The sequence below is a fragment of the Bos indicus x Bos taurus genome, chromosome 15 (genome assembly GCF_003369695.1).
Source record: "Bos indicus x Bos taurus breed Angus x Brahman F1 hybrid chromosome 15, Bos_hybrid_MaternalHap_v2.0, whole genome shotgun sequence".
Taxonomy (NCBI): domain Eukaryota; kingdom Metazoa; phylum Chordata; class Mammalia; order Artiodactyla; family Bovidae; genus Bos; species Bos indicus x Bos taurus.
This window is the reverse complement of record NC_040090.1, coordinates 80865351-80885017: the sequence shown is the minus strand read 5'-3', so window position 1 is coordinate 80885017 and position 19667 is coordinate 80865351. Positions and strand designations below refer to the sequence as shown.

General features: G+C 39.6%; 1 pseudogene; it reads right to left on the bottom strand.

Moving 5' to 3' along the window:
* The window catches only part of LOC113905076, a 42525-nt pseudogene extending 23622 nt beyond the window's left edge, over positions 1 to 18903 (bottom strand).
* Between the last annotated feature and the right edge of the window lie 764 nt (positions 18904 to 19667).

Below are 19667 nucleotides of genomic sequence, written 5' to 3'. Positions count from 1 at the left end.
ATTTTGATCTTTTGTAAATATAACTCCTTTCAGATTCCTACTGTTAGTTCTCCTATGACTGGCAATAGTTTATCTCTCTACCTTGAAGGAGCTTTTCACTATTGCCAATCTGCAAAACTTCATTATCTCTTGTTGGTTCAACTATAAAGAGTCTCTTACTTAAATTCACTTCAAAATATCAGTTAAAAATGCTATTTTCTTTTTCCTAATGCAACTGTGACTTGTTTGCTTGGTAATTGGTTCTCGGTCAAAGTAAAACTGTTAACTTCAAGGTAAGCAAATGTGATTACAGATCAGCTTCCTATTTTAAAAGTTTCCTGATATGGACTGTGGTTTAGATCATAAATTCCTTATTGCAAAATTCAGACTTAAATTGAAGAAAGTAGGGGAAACCGCTAGGCCATTCAGGTATGACCTAAATTAAATCCCTTATAATTATGCAGTGGAAGTGACAAACAGATTCAATGGATTAAATCTGATAAACAGAGTGCCTGAAGAACTATGGATGGAGGTTCATAACATTGTACATGGTAAGGAGGCTTTACAAATAGCTCAGAATAGAAGAGAAGTGAAAGGCAAAGGAGAAAATGAAAGATATACCCGTCTGAATGCAGAGTTCCAAAGAAGAGCAAAGAGAGAAAATAAAGTCTTAAGAAGACAATGCAAAGAAATAGAGGAAAACAATAGAATGGGAAAGATTAGAGTTTTCATCAAGAACATTAGACATAACAAGGGAGAATTTCATGCAATAATGGGCACAATAAAGGGCAGAAAAGGAATGGGCCTACTAGAAGCAGAAGATATTAAGATGAGGTGGTAAGAATACCCAGAAAAATTACATGAAAAAGATCTTAATGACCCAGATAATCATGATGGTGTGATCACTCACCTAGAGCCAGACTTCCTGGAGTGCAAAGTCAAGTGGGCCTTAGGAAACATCACTATGAACAAAGCTAGTGGAGGTGATAGAATTCCAATTGAACTATTTTAAATCCTAAAAGGTGATGCTGTGAAAGTGCTGCACTCAATATGCCCACAAATTTGGAAAACTCAGCAGTGGCCACAGGACTGGAAAGGGTCAGTTTTCATTTCAATCCCAAAGAAATACAATGCCAAAGAATGTTAAATATCACACAATTGCACTCATTTCACATGCTAGAAAAGTAATGTTCAAAATTCTCCAAGCAAGGCTTAAACAGTACATCAACCAAGAACTTCCAATGTTCACGTTGGATTAAAAAAAGGGAGAGGAACCAAAAGATCAAATAGCCAACATCCATTGGATCATAGAAAAAGCAATAGAATTCAAGGGAAAAAAAAAATCTACTTCTTCTCCATTGACTACATTAAGGCCTTTGACTGTGTGGATTACAGCAAACTGTAGAAAATTGTTAAAGACATTGAGATACTAGACTACCTTACCTGCCTCATGAGAAATCTATATGCTGGACAAGAAGCAATGGTTAGAACCAGACATGGAATAAAGGACTGGTTCAAAATTTGGAAAGTCTGTATATTTGGTCAAGCCTGTATATTTTCTTTCACCCTACTTATTTAATTTATATGCAGAGTACATCATGTGAAATGCTGGACTGGATGAAGCACAAGCTGGAATCAAGATTGGAGGGAGAAATATCAATAACCACAGATATGCAGATGACACCACCCTTATGGCAGAAAGTGAAGAAAAACTAAAGAGCCTCTTGATGACAGTGAAAGGGGAGAGTGAAAAAGCTGGCTTAAAGCTCAACATTCAAAAAACTGAGATTATGGCATCCAGCCACATCACTTCATAGAAAATAGATGGGAAAACAATGTAAACAGTGAGAAACTTCATTTTCTCGGTCTTCAGAAACACTGCAGATGGTGCCTGCAGCCGTGAAACTAAAAGACACTTGCTCTTTGGAAGAAAAGCTATGACAAACATAGACAGCATATTAAAAAGCAGAGACATTACTTTTCTGACAAAGGTCCATCTAGTCAAAACTATGGTTTTTCCAGTAGTCATGTATGGATGTGAGAGTTGAACTATAAAGTGCCGGGAGTCAGCGTGAGGAACTCTGCCCATGGCAAAGGTCATGAGGAAGGAGACTCGGCATATGCAAAGGCAGGATCAAGCCTCAGGTGTCCCCCTGGAAATTCTCGAGCATCTACCCCCAAAACCAGAGTCTGCCTACTTTACTGCTTTGTGCTCTCACCTACACCTCTGACTTTACGAGGGGCTGTCCCCCACCACCTCTCTCTGAAAAAGAGTTAACTTACAGCTCCAGTTAATCAAGTTCCTGGGCGTGACAAGAGTGTTTCAACCTACAAACTCCTTTGGAAGTCCTCTAGCCTGCCTGAATAGGTTCTTCCGGCCACATGTGATTGTTCAGAGACTCCCAACTGTAAGAGGCATGAGATGTTCTAAACTGTCTAAATACAGATTCCTTTGAGCAGTTAAAAGATTGATTAGAAATTGTATTGGTGAAGGGTTTTTCACTTGTTGGGCCAATGTTTGCTGCTAAGTTTCCATATCCCTTACGTACTGTGTCCCTGGCAGTGTATTGATTAATATAATTGGATTATAGGAAAGTAAGTAGTAGCTTTAATGTTTGTAACCTTGGACCCTTGAGTTAATTATTTTCTTGTTATAGCCCACCACACCTTTGCCCTATAGGAATGAAACTTTATCTAATGCTTTCAGAGGGTGGTGCCTAACTTTAGAATAATCACCTTTAGAGAAAAAAAAGGTTTCTGAAGAAAGGATCTTAAAATGTTAACAGGCTTCCTGGCCAGAAGATGATGTAAATCACCTAAACTTTTGCATATGATAAGTTTGAAAGCCTGGCTTCGATTAGGATCAAGGACTGCTGTCCTTGCATGACTCTACTCCTTCCTCCATTATCCTCTATGCACAACTTAAGGTATAAAAACTACTTTGGAAAATAAAGTGCAGGCCTTGTTCACCGAAACTTGATCTCCCTATGTCGTTCTTTCTCTCACCTTCTGGCTGAATTCCCATCTGGAACGTGGAGGCTTGTCAAGCCTACTAATTTTGCCTGGGCCTCTAAGATCTGACCGGGGAGGCCTTAGTGTCTCCTGTCCTTCGGGAGAATGGGAGGACGCCTGCAGCCTACGTAGGTGATGCAAATTCCTTATTTTGGAATTTTATTAACTTTCCATGTAAATCAAGTTATTCAGCCTCTTTCTCCACTGAATTTTTCTCACTGAGCTATCCTTATTTGATCACTCTTCATATCCTTAATTCATCGTATACTGATCGCCGAAGCCGTCTCCCCTTTGAAATCCCTGAATCCACCAGAGCTAGACCCCGGTAATAAAGAAAGCTGAGCACTGAAAAATTAATGCTTTTTAACTGGGTGTTGGAGATGACTACTCTTGAGAGCCCCTTGGGCTGAAAAGAGATCAAAAGAGTTAATACTAAATAAAATCAGTCCTGAATATTCATTGGAAGGACTGATGCTAAAACTGAAGCTCCAATACTCTAGTCACCTGATACAAAGAACTGACTCATTAGAAAAGACCATTATGTTGGGAAAGATTGAAGGCAGGAGGAGAAGGGGATGACAGAGGATGAGATGGTTGAATGACCTCACCAACTTGATGGAAGTGAGTTTGAGCAAGCTCCGGGAGTTGGTGATGGACAGGGGAGCCTACCATGCTCCATGGGGTTGGAAATTGTTGGATATGACTGAGAGATTGAACTGAACTGAAGGTACATTCACTGTCTTTTCATAGACTGCTGGCTACTTTGAAGAACCCAGAATCAGTAATTGTTCTTAGTTGCTGCAACAGACAACTTAGTTGCTGCAGCAACAACAAGAGGCATATTTAAACATAAAACAATGAATTTATCAAAAAGGTGGTATATAACTGGCTGAAACTCCAGGAAGCCAAGATAATTGGAACTGGAAAATTTAGGCAGAAATTTAGGAGGAACAGAGGCATCAAAATCAGCAACACTAGTTCAATCAGAAAACTCTTGCATTTTCCACAAAGCATAGGCACCTTGGGGTGCAGTGCTTTCATTGTTGATGCTAAAAACTGGACACTGTGCTTTGCTGCCTCTAACCTTAAGCATTTGCCCCTGTTACTGATGCTGTACACTGACATAATAGGTTCCTTGTCCTTGTCTCTAGGTTCCAAGTCTGAAGTTGCTGAATTGGATTGGCAGAAATGATATTTTATCCCATGTCCTGAGAACACTATCTGGCAGTTTCAGCTTAAATTCAACTCATACTTAAATTAATACTCACTATGTAAAGAATTCAACTAATTCCTTCAACTATTACTCACAGGGAAGGAACTGCCCAGCTATAAAAAGGGAAGGGGATGTTTGTCATAGGGAACATGATACATATCCATTGTTATGTGCCTATTTGTCAAACAAGCTTTTAACAGCTGTTAACTACTTTTCACAGTACAGTGATGCAAAAACAAAATGAAAAAAACTTTGTATACTTCAAAAGCAAAAGTAGAATGAAAAACTCCACCCTAATGTATTACACCATCTTTCATGAAACTAATATATATTCTCGCTTTCCACCAAAAAGGGGAACTCAAAATCTCATCAGTAACTGCATCCAGTCAGAGCGCCAGTATTTCAGGGGAAATGTCAACTACTCTTTTTTTTTTTTTTTTTCGTGACTTCAACATGCCTTGCTATTTTAAAACTATAGAATTCTCACCACAAATGTGCCCTATAGAAAACACTAAGGGAAATGTAGCAAAAAAAAAAAAGAAAAGGGGGGAGGGGGAAAGAATAAAACTATATATATATATATTATTCTTTTTTTCATCTCTTTGGGATTCTTTGCTTACTGAAAAGAATCCCACTTACGGGCCAGAGGAGGAGGAGGTGGGGAAGGCGCAGGAAATGGAGGAGGCGCCGACTTCCCCTCCCATGAGCCCTCGCAGTTGTCTGCGCTCTGCTCTGTACCAGTTTGGGGAAGTTGCCCGAGCCCTGTGTCTCCCAGATGTGCGACCTCATTGAGCCACAGCCAGACGAGAAGACCGGCAAGATGAAGAAGTTTCTGAGAACTTTGTCGGACAGTTTCGGCTGCATTGCCTTGAAGAAAGAGGACACCACCTTTAGTGAGATATATTTCACAAAGATGGCCACACGGAACTGCCCTGGAATGGACTCAGTAATCAAACCCGTGGACACAATTCCTGAGGATAAGAAAGTCAGAGTTCAGAGGACACAAAGCACTTTTGACCTGTTTGAGAAACCCACTAATCAAGTAAAGAGGGTGCATTCTGAGAACAATGCTTGCATTAACTTTAATAAGAGCTCCTCCGCTGGCAGAGTCTCCTAAAGTTCGGGGCATTCCAGCCTGCCCCAGTTCACCAGCAAGTCCCAAATTTGGAAAATCTGACTCACACAGAAAACTGTAAAAGCTAGGGGAAGGATCTTATGTTACAGTATACAAAGGGAAAAGCAAGGTGAATGGAAAGTTTGTAGCCCTGAAGATCAGGCTGTGGGAAGAAGGTACACCTTTTACAGGTATCAGGGAAGAAGACTCTTGAGAGTACCTTGGACAACAGGGAGATCAAACCAGTCAATCTTAAAGGAAATCAACCCTGAATACTCCTTGGAAGGACGGATGCTTAAGCTGAAGCTCCAATCTTTTGGCCACCTGATGAGAAGAGTGGACTCATTGGAGAAGACCCTGATGCTGGCAACAATTGTGGCCAGGAGGAGAAGGGAATGATAGAGGATGAGAAGGTTGGATTGCACCCTGGACTCAATGCACATGAACTTGAGAAAACTCTGGGAGGTGGTGAAGGACAGGGAAGCCTGGCATACAGCAGTCCATGGGGTCGCAAAGAGTTTGAAACGACTGAGTAACTGAACAAGGACAAAATAGTGACTTTGAAAAACATTTTGACACCTCTTTTTTAAAGCAGAATGTTAAATTACCATATGTGCTAGCATTTTCATTCCTGGGAATCTACCCAGGAGAAAAGAAAACACTTCCAGACAAAGACACATATGTGAATGTTCCTAATGTTACTGTCACAATAGGCAAAATCAAGAAATAATCTCAATGTTCATCAACTGTTGAGTTGATACACAAAATGTCAAATATCCATACAGTGATTCAGAAGGAGCTATCTACAGGTAATATGCTTGATGATATGCTTCAATATGTTTGAACCTTGAAAGCATTTATGCCCAGTTATATAAGCCTGGTTGAACTTTCAAGGTGGTGCTAGTAGTAAATAACCCTCCTGCCAATGCAGGAGACTTAAAAGATGTGGGTTCCATCCCTGAGTCGGGAAGATCCCCTGGAGAAGGTCATGGCAACCCACTTCAGTATTCTTTCCTGGAAAATCCCATGGAAAGAGGAACCTGGCAGGCTACAGTCCACGGGGTTGTACAGTCGGATACAACTGAAGCAACTTAGCATTCACTGAAGTGGCTAGAGTGACTAAAACTTTTCTTCAATTCATGAAAAACATGCTCCACCTATATATTTCCCAAACCTGAGGATTTCTCCCTTTATTTTTTTCAGTATTTTCAGAGTCACATATGACTGAGTGTCCCTTTATTTTTTTCAGTGTTTTCAGAGTTGGACATGAATGAATGACTAAGCATAGCATAGCATAGCATAGATATTACTAGACTACTTAAACTGGGCTTAGCTTGTGGCTCAGTCAGTAAAGTATCTGCCTGCAATGGGGGTGACCCGGGTTTGATTCCTGGGTCAGGAAGATCCTCTGAAGAAGGAAATGGCCACCTACTCCAATATTCTTGCCTGGAGAATTCCATGAACAGAGGAGCCTGGTGGGTTGAAGTTCATGGGATTACAGAGAGTCAGATAAGACTGAGTGACTAACACACATTTTTCTATTTTTAATTAATTTTTATTGGAGTGCAATTGCTTTACAATATTATGTTAGTCTTTTGCTGTACAACAAAGTGAATCAGATATAAGCATTCATATATCTACTCTTTTTATGGTTTCTTTATCATTTAGGTCACCACAGAGCACTGAGCAGAGTTCCTTGTGCTATACTGCAGGTCACCATTAGTTGTATACTTTATATATATTAGTCTATATATTTCAGCTCCAATCTCGCAATTCATCCCACTCCACTCTCCCTACCTCACTTGGTAACAATAAATATGCTCTCTGTAACAGTCTATTTCTGCTTTGCATATAACTTCATTTCTACCATTTTTCTATGTATAAGTGATATTATACAGTGTCTGTTTTTCTCTGACTTGCTTCACTCTATGACAGCCTCGAGGTTCACTGACAACTCTGCAAATGGCACTATGTTCCTCATTATGTCTGAGTTACATTCCACTGAATACATATACCATGTCGTCTTTATCCATCTTCTGTCATTGCGCATTTAGGCTCCATCCAGGTCTTAGCTACTACAAATAGTGCTGCAACAAACATCGGGGTGCATGTGTCCTTTCGAATTATGTTTTCTCTGAATATATACCTAAGAGTGAGAGTTCTATGCTATATGGTAGCTTGATTTTTAGTTTATTAAGGAACCTCTGGACTGTTCTTTATAGTGGCTATACCAGTTTACATTTCCACCAACAGTGTACAAATGTACTCTTTTCACCACATCCTCCCCAGCGTCTATTGTTTGATGATTTTTGATGATGGCCATTCTGACCATTGTGAGATGATACTAGTTGTATTGTACTGTTGTAATTTGTGTTTCTCTAATAATTAAGGATGTAGATCATCTTTTAAGATACTTTTGTATGTCTTCTCTGAAGAAATTTCTACTTAGCTCTTCTGTCAATTTTGTGACTATTATTATTGTTGTTCAGTTGCTCAGTCATATCTAACTCTTTGAAACTCCTATATTGTGTTTTTTCTTTAATATTGGGCTGCATTAGCTGTTTGATTGTTTTGAAGAATAATCTCCTGTCAGTTTTTTCATTTCCAAATATTTTCTCCCATTCTGAAGGCTGTCTTTTCATTTTGTTTATGGTTTCCTTTCTTTTGAAAAACATTTAAGTTTACCTGGGCCTCCTTTTTTTAAAAAATTATCTTTTCGTTACTCTAGGAGGTGGGTCAAAAAAGAGCTTACTGAAATTTATGTCAAAGAGTATGCAACCTATGTTTTCCTCTAACAATTTTTAATATCCAACATTACATTTAGGTATTTAATCCATCTTGTGTTTATTATTTTTAATTTAAATGTATTTATTTTAATTAGAGGCTGATTACTTTACAACATTGTATTGCCAATACATCTTGTGTTTATTTTTGGGTAAAATGTTGAGAGTGTTCTAATTTTATTAATTTATATGTAGCTGTTTGATTTTCCCAGCACAACTTATTGAAGAGACGCTCTCTTCTCCAGTGTATAGTGTTGTGTCTTTTGTCATAGTTTTACAAATAGCTGAGGAAAGAAGAGAAGCAAGGGAGAAAAGGAACTATGTACTCAACTAAGTGCAGAGTTCCAGAGAATAGCAATAAGAGATAAAAAGGACTTCTTAATTGATCAGTGCAAATAAATAGAGGAAAACAATAGAATGGAAAACATTAGAGATCTCTTCAAGAAAACTGGATGTATCAAGAGAACATTTCATGTGAGGATAAGCATAATAAAAAATTTAAAAAATGGTAAAGACCTAACAGAAGCAGAAGAAATTAAGAAGAGGTGGTAAGAATGCACAGAACAACTATACAAGGAAGGTCTTAATGACTCAGATAATCATGATGATGTTGTCACTTACCTAGGTCCAGACTTCCTGGAGTTTGGAGTCAAGTAGGCCTTAGATAGTATTACTACAAACAAAGAAATTGGAGGTGATGGGATTCCAGCTGAGTTATTTCAAATTCTAAAAGATGATGCTGTTAAAATGCTGCACTCAACATGTGTTCAGGTCTTTGAAACTTAGCAGTGGCCACAGGACTGAAAAAGGCAGATTTTTATTCCTATCCCAAAGGAGGGCAATTCCGTTTATTTATTTATTTTTTATTTTTTTTAAGTTGGAAAGCACAATAAAGTCATTTATTTGGAAACCACCCAATTTAAAAAGTAAGAATCCTAAAAAGCAAAAATAGAAGAAAGAGGTGAGATTTTAAATAAACCCCTCTTCATAAATCATTAGGAGATTCAGTGAAATATATTGACCTGCACTTTTTATTTTTTTAATATAAATTTATTTATTTTAATTGAAGGCTAATTACTTTACAATATTATATTGGTTTTGCAATACGTTGACATGAATCTGCCGTGGGTGTACATGTGTTCACCATCCTGAATCCCCCTCCCACCTCCCTCCCCATCCCATCCCTCTGGGTCATCCCAGTGCACTGGCCCCGAGCACCCTGTTTCATGCATCAAACCTGGACTGGTGATTCGTTTCACATATGATAATATACATGTTTCAATGCCATTCTCCCAAACCATCCCACCCTCACCCTCTCCCACGGAGTCCAAAAGACTGTTCTATACATCTGTGTCTCTTTTGCTGTCTCACATACAGGGTTATCGTTACCATCTTTCTAAATTCCATATATATGCATTAGTATACTGTATTGGTGTTTTTCTTTCTGGCTTACTTCACTCTGTATAATAGGCTCCAGTTTCATCTACCTCATTAGAACTGATTCAGATATATTCTTTTTAACGGCTGAGTAATATTCTATCAATTCCATTTATGTTCACACTCCTGTACAGTTGGACTCAGTTCACTTGCTAGCAAGGTTAATCTCAAAATCTTTCAAGATAAGTTTCACAAATACATAAACCAATAAATTCCTGATGTACAAACAGGGCTTCAAAGAGCCAGAGGAACCAGAGGTCAAATTTCCAGCATTCAGTGGATCATCAAGAAAGCAAGGTGATTTCAGAAAAATGTCAACTTCTGCTTCATTAGAATAGCTTAAACCTTTGGCTGTGTGGATCACAACAAACTGAAAAATTCTTAAAGAAATGGGAATATCAGACCACCTTGCCAGTCTCCTGAGAAACTTATGAGGATCAAGAAGCAACAGTTACAACCTTACATGGAACAAATGACTGGTTCAAAATTGGGAAAACAGTATGCCAAGGCTGTATATTGTCACCCTGCTTATTTAACTTATATGCAGAGTACTTCATGTGGAGTGCTGGGCTGCAAAAATCACAAATTGGAATCAAAATTGCTTCAAGAAATATCAGCAGTGTTGGATATGCAGATGATACTACTCTAATGGCAAAAAGTGAAGAACTAAAGAGCCTTTTGATGAAGATGGAAGAGGGGAGCAAAAAGGCTGGCTTGAAACTAAACGTTAAAAATACTAAGATCTTGGCATACTGTCCCATCACTTCATGGCAAATAGAAGGGGGGAAAGTGGAAACAGTGATAGATTTTACTTTCTTGGGCTCCAAAATCACTGTGGATGGTGACTACAGCCAGACAATTAAAAGATGCTTACTCCTTAGAAGGAAATGATGAGAAAAGTACACGGTGTATTAAAAAGCAGAGACATTACTTTGCCAACAAAGGAACATATAATCAAATCTATGGTTTTTTCAGTAGTCTTATATGAAAAAGGGAGTTGGACCAAAAGGAGGCTGAGCACCAAGAACTGATGTTTTTGAATTCTTATATTGGAGGAGACTCTTCAGAGTCCCTTGGACTTCAGGGAGATCAAACCAGTCAATTATAAAGGATATCAACCCTGAATATTCATTGGAAGGAATGTTGCTGAAACTGAAGCTCCAATATTTTGGCCACCTAATGGGAATAGTTGACTCATTGGAAAAGACCCTTGTGTTAGGAAAGAATGAAAGCAAAAGGAGAAGGGGATAGCAGAAGATAAGATGGTTAGAGAGCACCAATGATTCAATGGACACAAGTTTGAGCAAACTCTGGGAGATACTGGAGGACAGAGGAGTCTGGAAAGCTGAAGTCCATGGGGTCCCAAAAAGCTGGACATCACTATATGACAGAATAACAACAACAAATTTTGGGTGCATAAACATTTATAATTGTTATATCCTCTTCTTGGATCAATTCCTCAAGCATTATGTAGTGTCCTTCTTTGTTTCTTGTAAAAACCTTTATTTTAAAGTGTATTTTGTCTGAGATGAATATTACTATTCTTGCCTACTTTTTATTTCTATTTTCCTGGAATCTCTTTTTCCATCTTCTCACTTATCATATCTAGTGTACCTAGGTCTGAAGTAGGCCTCTTGTAGACAACATATTTATGGGTCTTGTTATTTAATTCATTCAGCCAGTTTTGTCTTTTGGTTTGAGCTTTTAATTCATTCACATTTAAAGTAATTTAAACGTTTACAATATTCTTATTGCCACTTTATTTGTTGTTCTATGTTAGTTTTTGTAGGACTTTTTCTTCTCTTGTGTTTTCTGCTGATGGAAGATCCTTTAGCATTTATTGTAAAACTGGTTTCAGTTCAGTTCACTTCAGATACTCAGTCGTGTCTGGGTTTTTGCAATCTCATGTACTGCAGCAGGCCAGGCTTCCCTCTCAAACACCCATACCCAGACCTTGCTCAATCTTATGTCCATCAAGTTGGTGATGCCATCCAACCATCTCATACTCTGTCCCCCGCTTCTCCTCCTGCCTTCAGTCTTTCCCAGCATCAGGATCTTTTTTGATGAGGCCGAAGTATTGAAGCTTAGTTGCAGCATAAGGCTTTCCAATGAATAGTCAGGACTGACTTCTTTAGGATTGACTGGTTTGATATCTTTGCAATCCGAGGGACTCTTAAGCATCTTCTCCAACACCGCAGTAAAAAACAAACAAACAAACATCAATTCTCTAATACTCAGCTTTCTTTATGGTCTAAATCTCACATCCATACATGACTACTGGAAAATGATAGCTTTGACTAGATGGACCATCGTCAGCAAAACAATGTATCTTCTTTTTATTATGTTGTCTAAGTTGATTATAGCTTTTCTTCTAAGGAGCAAGTGTCTTTTAATTTTATGGCTGCAGTCACCATCTGTAGTGATTTTGGAGCCCAAGAAAATAACGTCTGTCAATGTTTACATTGTTTCCCCATATATTTGCCATGAAGTGATGGGACCGGATGCCATGATCTTAGTTTTCTGAATGTTGAGTTTAAAGCCAGCTTTTTCATTCTCCTCTTTCACTTTCATCAAAAGACTCCTTAATTCCTCTTCACTTTCTGCCATAAGGGTGCTGTCATCTGGATATCTGAAGTTATTGATATTTCTCCTGGCAATCTTGATTCCAGCTTGTGTTTCATGCAGCCCAGGATTTCACATGATGTACTCTGCATATAAGTTAAATAAACAGGGTGAGAATATACAGCATTGAAGTACTCTTTTTCCAAGTTTTAAGCAGTCCATTATTCCATGTCTGGTTCTAACTGTTGCTTCTTGACCTGCATAGGGATTTCTCAGGAGTCAGGTAGGGTGGTCTGATATTCCCATCTCTTTTAAGAATTTTTCAAAATGTGTTGCAATCCACTTATTCAAAAGGTTTGGAGTGGTCAATAGGCAGAAATAGATATTTTTTGGAACTGTTTTGCTTTTTCTATGATCCAACGGGTATTGGCAATTTGATGTATGTTCCCTCTGCCTTTTCTAAATCCAGCTTTAATATCTGGAAGTTCTTGGCTCACATACTGTGTTGAAGCTTCGCTTGGAGAATTTTGAGCATCACTTTGCTAGTGTGAGAGGTGAGTACAATTGTGCAGTGTTTTGAACATTCTTTGGCATTTCCTTTCTTTGGGATTGGAATGAAAACTAATCTTTTCCAGTCCTGTAGCCACTGCTGAGTTTTCCAAATTTGCTGGCATATTGAGTGCAACATTTTCACAGCATGATCTTTTGGGATTTGAAAGAGCTCAACAGGGATTCCATCAACTCACTAACTTGTTCATAGTAATGCTATCTAAGATCCACTTGACTTCACACTCCAGGATGTCTGGCTCTAGGTGAGTGATCACACCATCGTGTATTTATAGGTCATTAAGATCATTATGGTATAATTCTTCTGTGTATTCTTGTCACGTCTTCTTCATATCTTCTGCTTCTGTTAGATCCATACCACTTCTCTCCTTTATTGTGCCCATGTTTGCATGAAATATTCCCTTGCTATCTCTAATGTTCTTGATGAAAACTCTAGTCTTTCCCATTCTGTTGCTTTCCTCGATTTCTTTGCATTTTTCACTTAGGAAGGCTTTCTTATCTCTCCTTGCTCCTCTTTGGAACTCTGCATTCAGATAGGTCAGTTCAGTTCAATCACTCAGTCTTGTCTGACTTTTTGCAACTCCATGGATTGCAGCATGCCAGGCCTCCCTGTCCATCACCAATTCCTGGAGTTTACTAAAACTCAGGTCCATTGAATTGGTGATGCCATCCAACCATCTCGTCCTCTGTCATCACCTTTTCCTCTCGCCTTAAATCTTTCCCAGCATCAGGGTCTTTTCCAATGAGTCAGTTCTTCACGTCAGGTGACCAAATTATTGGAGTTTCAGCTTCAGCATCCATCCTTCCAATGAATATTCAGGACTGATTTCCTTTAGGATGGACTAGTTGGATCTCTTTGCTGTCCAAGGGACTCTCGAGAATCTTCTCCAACAAAAATGCATCAGTTCTTCAGCACTCAGCTTTCTTTATAGTCCAACTTTCACAATCCTTACATGACTACTGGAAAAAACATAGCTTTGACTAGATGACCTTTGTTGGCAAAGTAATGTCTCTGCTTTTCAATATTCTGCCTAGTTTGGTCATAACTTTTCTTCCAAGGAGCAAGCTTCTTTTAATTTCATGGCTGCAGTCACCATCTGCAGTGAGTTTGGGCCCCCACCAAAAAAAAAAAAAGTGTGCCCCTGTTTCCACTGTTTCCCATGTATTTGCCATGAAGTGGTGGGACCAGATGCCATGATCTTAGTTTTCTGAATGTTAAGTTTTAAGCCAACTTTTTCACTCTCCTCTTTCAGTTTCATCAAGAGATTTTTTAGTTCTTCTTCACGTTCTGCCATAAGGGTGGTGTCATCTGCATATCTGGGGTTATTGGTATTTCTCCCAGCAATCTTGATTCCAGCTTGTGCTTCATCCAGCCTAGCATTTCTCATTATGTACTCTGCATATAATTTAAATAAGTAGATGGGTATATCTTTCCCTTTCTCCTTTGCCTTTAGCTTCTCATCTTTTCCCAGCTATTTGTCTCAGCCTTAGACAACCATTTTGCTTTTTTGCATTTCTTAGCCTTGGGCATGGTTTTGACCATCACCTCCTGTACAATGTCAACAACCTCCATCCGTAGTTCTTCAGGCACTGTATCAGATCTAATCCCTTGAATCTATTTGTCACTTCCACTGTACAATTATAAGGGATTTCATTTATGTAATATCTGAAGGGTCTAGTGGTTTTCCCTATTTTCTTCAATTTAAGTCTGAATATTGCAATAAGTAGTTCATGATCTCAGCCACAGTCAGCTCCTGGTCTTGTTTTGCTGATAATATATAGCTTCTCCATCTTCAGCTTCAAAGAATATAATTAATCTGGTTTTGGTACTGACCATCTGGTGATGTCCATGTTTAGAGCTATCTCCTTTGTTTTGGGAAGAGAGTGCTTTCATTCTCTTGACAAAACTGTGTTAGCCTTTGCCCTGCTTCATTTTGTACTACAAGGCCAAACTTACCTGTTACTCTAGGTATCTCTTGACTTCCTTATTTTGCATTCCAGTACCCTATGATGAAGGCATTTTTGGGGGGTTTTAATTCTAGATGTTCTTGTAGGCCTTTATAGAACCATTCAGTTTCAGCTTCTTCAGCATTAGTAGTTGGGGCATAGACTTGAATTCCTGTGATATTGAATAATTTGCCTTGGAAAGGAACAGAGATCATTCTGTCATTTTTGAGATTGCATCCAAATACTGCATTCTGAACTCTTTTGTTGAATATAAGGGCTACTCCATTTCTTCTGAGGGATTCCTGCCCACAGTAGTAGATATAATGGTCATCTGAGTTAAATTCCCCCATTCCAATCTGTTTTAGTTCACTGATTTCTAAAATGTTGATGTTCATTCTGCCACATTCTGTTTGACCACTTCCAATTTACCTTGGTTCATAGACCCAGCAAGCCAGGTTCCTATGTAATGTTGTTCTTTCCATATTGGACTTTACTTCTATCACTCAGTCACCTCCATAACTGGGTTTTGTTTTTGCTTTGGCTTCATCTCTTCATTCTTTCTGGAGCTATTTCTCTACTCTTCTCCAGTAGCATATTGGGCATCTACCAACCTGGGGAGTTCATCTTTCAGTGTCATATATTTTTCACTTTTCATAATGTTCATAGGATTCTCAAGGCAAGAATATTGAAGTGGTTTGTCATTCCTTTCTCCAGTGGACCACGTTCTGTCAGAACTCTCCACCATGACCCATCTGTCTTGGGTGGCTCTACATAGCATGGCTCATATTTTCATTGAGTTAGACAAAGATGTGGTCCATGTCATCAGTTTGGTTAGATTTGTGTGATTGTGGTTTTCATTCTGGCTGCCCTCTGGTGGATAAAGTTAAGAAGCTTATCAAAGCTTTCTGGTGGGAGAGACTGGCTGTGGGGAAAACTGGGTCTTGTTCTAATGGGTGGGGTCATGCTCAGTAAATCTTTATTGGAATTTTCTTTTGATGGTTGAGGCTGTATTCCCTACCTGTTGTTTGGCCTCAAGCCAAAGTGTAGTAGGGTTATTGAAGGTAATGGTGACCTTCTTCAAAAGGATATGTGCACTCATTGTTGTATTCAGTTCCCCTGACCCTGAAGAAGGCCAGTGTTGACCCACGCCTCTGCCAGAAACTCCTGGACACTCACAGGTAAGTCTGTCTCAGTTTCTTGTGGGGACACTGCTCCTTTCTCCTGGATACTGGTGTGAACAAGGTTTTGTTTTTGTCCTCCAGGAGTCTGTTTCCCCAGTCCTGTGGAAGTTATGTAATCAAATCCCACTGTCCTCTAAATTCAAATTCCCTAGGGGTTCTCAGTCCCTTTGTAGATCCCCAGTTTGGGAAATCTGTTGTGGGTCCTAGAACTTTCTTAAAAGTGCTAGAATTTCTTTAGCATAATTGTTCTGCAGTTTGTGGGTTTCTGCTCAGCAGTGCTCTGGTAGGGCTAAACTGATTTGATGGTGCTGAATACTCTTACCTTTTGCTTGTCTGTAAAGCTTTTCATTTGCCCACTGAACATGAGTGATATCCTTATTCAGTTGAATATTCTTGTTTGTAGGTTTTTCCCTTTCATCACTTTAATCTGCCCAGTCCCTTATGGCCAGTAGAGTTCCTGCTGAAAAATCAGCTGATAATATGACAATTCCCTTGTATGCTATTTATTGCTTTTCTCTTGCTGCTCTTAACATTTTGTCTTTGTATTTAGTTTTTGTTATTTTGATTAATATAGATGTTAGCATATTTCTCCTTGAATTTATGGGATGCTATGCACTTTTTTGACTTGATTGACTTTTTTTTTCCCCATGTTAGGGAAGTTTCTGACTATATTGTCTTCAAATATTTTCTTGGACCCTCTATCTTTCTCTTCTTCTTCTAGGTCCACTTTAATTCAAACATCAGTGTGATTAATGTTGTCTCAGAAGTCTCTGACTATCTTCATTTCTTTTCATTCATTTTTCTTTATTCTTCTCCATGGCAGTTATTTACGTCTTTATATATTCCAGCTCATTTATCCATTCTTCTGCCTCAGTTATTCTGTTATTGATTCATTCAAGTATACTTTTCATTTATTATTGTATTTTTCATCAGTTTTGTTGTTGTTGTTCTTTAGTTCTTCTTAGTCCTTGTTAATGGAGAAGGCAATGGCACCCCACTCTAGTACTCTTGCCTGGAAATTCCCATGGATGGAGGAGCCTGGTAGGCTGCAGTCCATGGGGTCGCTAAGGGTCAGACATGACTGAGTGACTTCACTTTCACTTTTCACTTTCATGTATTGGAGAAGGAAATGGCAACCCACTCCAGTGTTCTTGCCTGGAGAATCCCAGGGATGGCACAGCCTGGTGGGCTGCCGTCTATGGGGTCACATAGAGTCAGACACGACTGAAGCAACTTAGCAGCAGTAGCAGTCCTTGTTAATCTTTGTTTGTTTCTTCTCAATCTGTGCTTCCATTCTAGTTTGGAGATCTTGGGTCATTTTTACTATCATTATTGTGAATTCTATTTCAGGTAGATTGCTTATATCCTCTTCATTTATTTTGTCTAGTGAATTTTTAACTTACTCCTTCATCTGAAACATATTCATCTCTCATTTCATTTTGTTTAACTCATGGTATTTGTGGTAGTAGTTCTTCCTTCTGGTGTCTTCCCTGTGATGGTTAAGGTTCGTCCAGGGGTTTATGTAGGCTTCCTACTAGGAAGGAATGTTTCCTGTTCACCATGGACAGATTTGCGTTTTGTCACTCTGATTGGCAGGTTCACCTTCGGAAGTTGTATTGGGGTGTCTGAGATTAGTGCAACTCTAGAAGCCTGGCTGCTGATGGGTGATTCTGTGTTCCTGTCTTGCTGGTTGTGTGACCTGAGGCATCCACTGTTGGAGCTCGCAGGCAGGGTTGGGGTGGGAAACCAGGCGTTAGCACTGTGATAAGGCCCTCCAGGAGGGTTTGCACCGATCAACATTCCATGGGGACAAGACTCTGCGCTTGCCACCCTCGGGCTCAGGTTTCCGCCCTGCTCAGGGAAGGATGATCTTGAAACCTGTATAGGATGCCAAACTTAAAAAGAAAAAAAAAAAAAAAAAAGGAAAATGAACAGACAAACCTGAAGACAAATAACCAAATTAAGCACAAATAAATAAATAACCAAACAAACAAACAAACCAAAAAGCAGCCAAACAGAGCACAAAACAAACAGTAAAAATAGGACTGCCTTGGGCATGCTTGCTTGCTTAGGTGGGAGGGGCAAAATGCAGGGACAGATGAGAGGCTGCATTCACACTCTAGCAGGGTAAGCAGAAGGTGGCCATGGCTAGGGCAAGCACAGTAGATCCACTGTATCTCCCTCTCATGCCCAGGGCTGCAGAGGCTGGCATGAGTTTATGAGACTGGTGCACACTTGCTCTAATGTGAGTTGCTCTCTGTGCCTGTGGAGGCAGAGTTGCCATGTACGGAGAGTCTGTGATGGCAGCTTTCTCCCTGTGTGCCACTCAATGATGGTGTCTTATTTAGGAGGCAGGTCAGACATACTTCCTTCAGGAGCATTCCTGGTCACAGAGCTCTTCAATCCCACCCCTGCATGCCATCTCTACATGACCAACAGCACTCCTTTTCTCCAGTCCACTCTCTTAAGCTCCCACTTTAGCACCCAGGCCTTGCCAGCCTTAGTTCACACACGACTCAGGCTGGGACATCCAGGGCTGACTCCCCAGAAGGTCCTGGCAGAGTAGCATGTGGTTTCACTGGGGCCTCCACAGCCAGATGAGGCCTTGGCTTGAAGGAAGGGTGAGTTACTCGTAAGGGTGCCTTTCCCAGTGCTCATGGAGACAATGGCTGGTGGGTTGGAATAGGGTTGCAGTGGCACCCTACTCTTTGTGCACCACTCAACAATGGTGCCTTGTTTTATGGTGCCCCAGATCTCTTTGCAAACTTTCCTGACTGTGGATATCCCCTCTTTCCTTCCTTCAGGCTGTCTCCTCACAGCCAACAGCTATTTCCTCCCTTTGTCCACTCTCCAAACTCCATTTTGCACCCTCAGTTACCCTCTGCACTGAAGACATGCAATTCAGGCTGGGATGCACATGACTGAAGAACAAAATATGTGCATAGATCCTAATCTGTCATGCCTGCCGCAGACCAGTTTCTGGGCTCCTCTATAATCCCCTGAAAGTCCTTTCTGTCCCAGCTGGTCACCCACTGTGAGGGGGTTCTCTGAGTATGGGAATCTCTCCTCTCTTTCAGCTTCTTCCCAGCGGTGCTGTGCACTTCCCATTTCCCGTTTTTCTTTTTTTTCCTTTCATCCTACACGGTTAAGTGGTTTTTTTTTTTTCTTTTCTTTTTTTTTTTTTTTTGTCCTTTTTGATGTCTGAGGTCCTTCACTAGTGTTCAGCAAGTACTCTGTGACAACAGTTCCATTTGTAGATAAATTCTTCATAAGCATGTAAGAAGTAGAATCCTATTTAACCACCTTGAGCCCTTTTACTCTCCCTTTAATTTAAATGAAGATGTTTCTGTCATCTGTATATCCATCAATGTGTCGTTGGATCTAGTTTCAGTTAACTAAGCAAACCATCATAAAAGATCCAGAAAGCTTTGATTATTGTAACAATGTATAATGTTTGATAACCTTGTTAAACTTTGTGAGTTTATATTCATTGCAGAGTTTATGCTTTCTGGACCCTTTTGAGAATGAGCTGGTAAAGGAGAGGTTGAAACAATCTGAACAGTGTTCAAGAATCCAAGTGACTGGATTCACTTTTGGTACTTGAAATTACAGAATTTTAGAGGCTGGAATAAAAAAAATGAAATGATTATCAGCTTGCTCTATCACTGCTTGTGATAACTATACAGCTACATAAACTTATAACCACTTTTTGGAAAGTGAAATTTTTGAATTGCCCATGTCATGGTCCAGCTTGTTTTCAACAGCATTTAACTGGTCTGCATAATGTAAAGATGCTTTTAAAGAAATGGTATATAGTACCCATGAGTTATCTTTCTCCCCCCACCCCACCCCACCCCTCAGGACAGCAATGA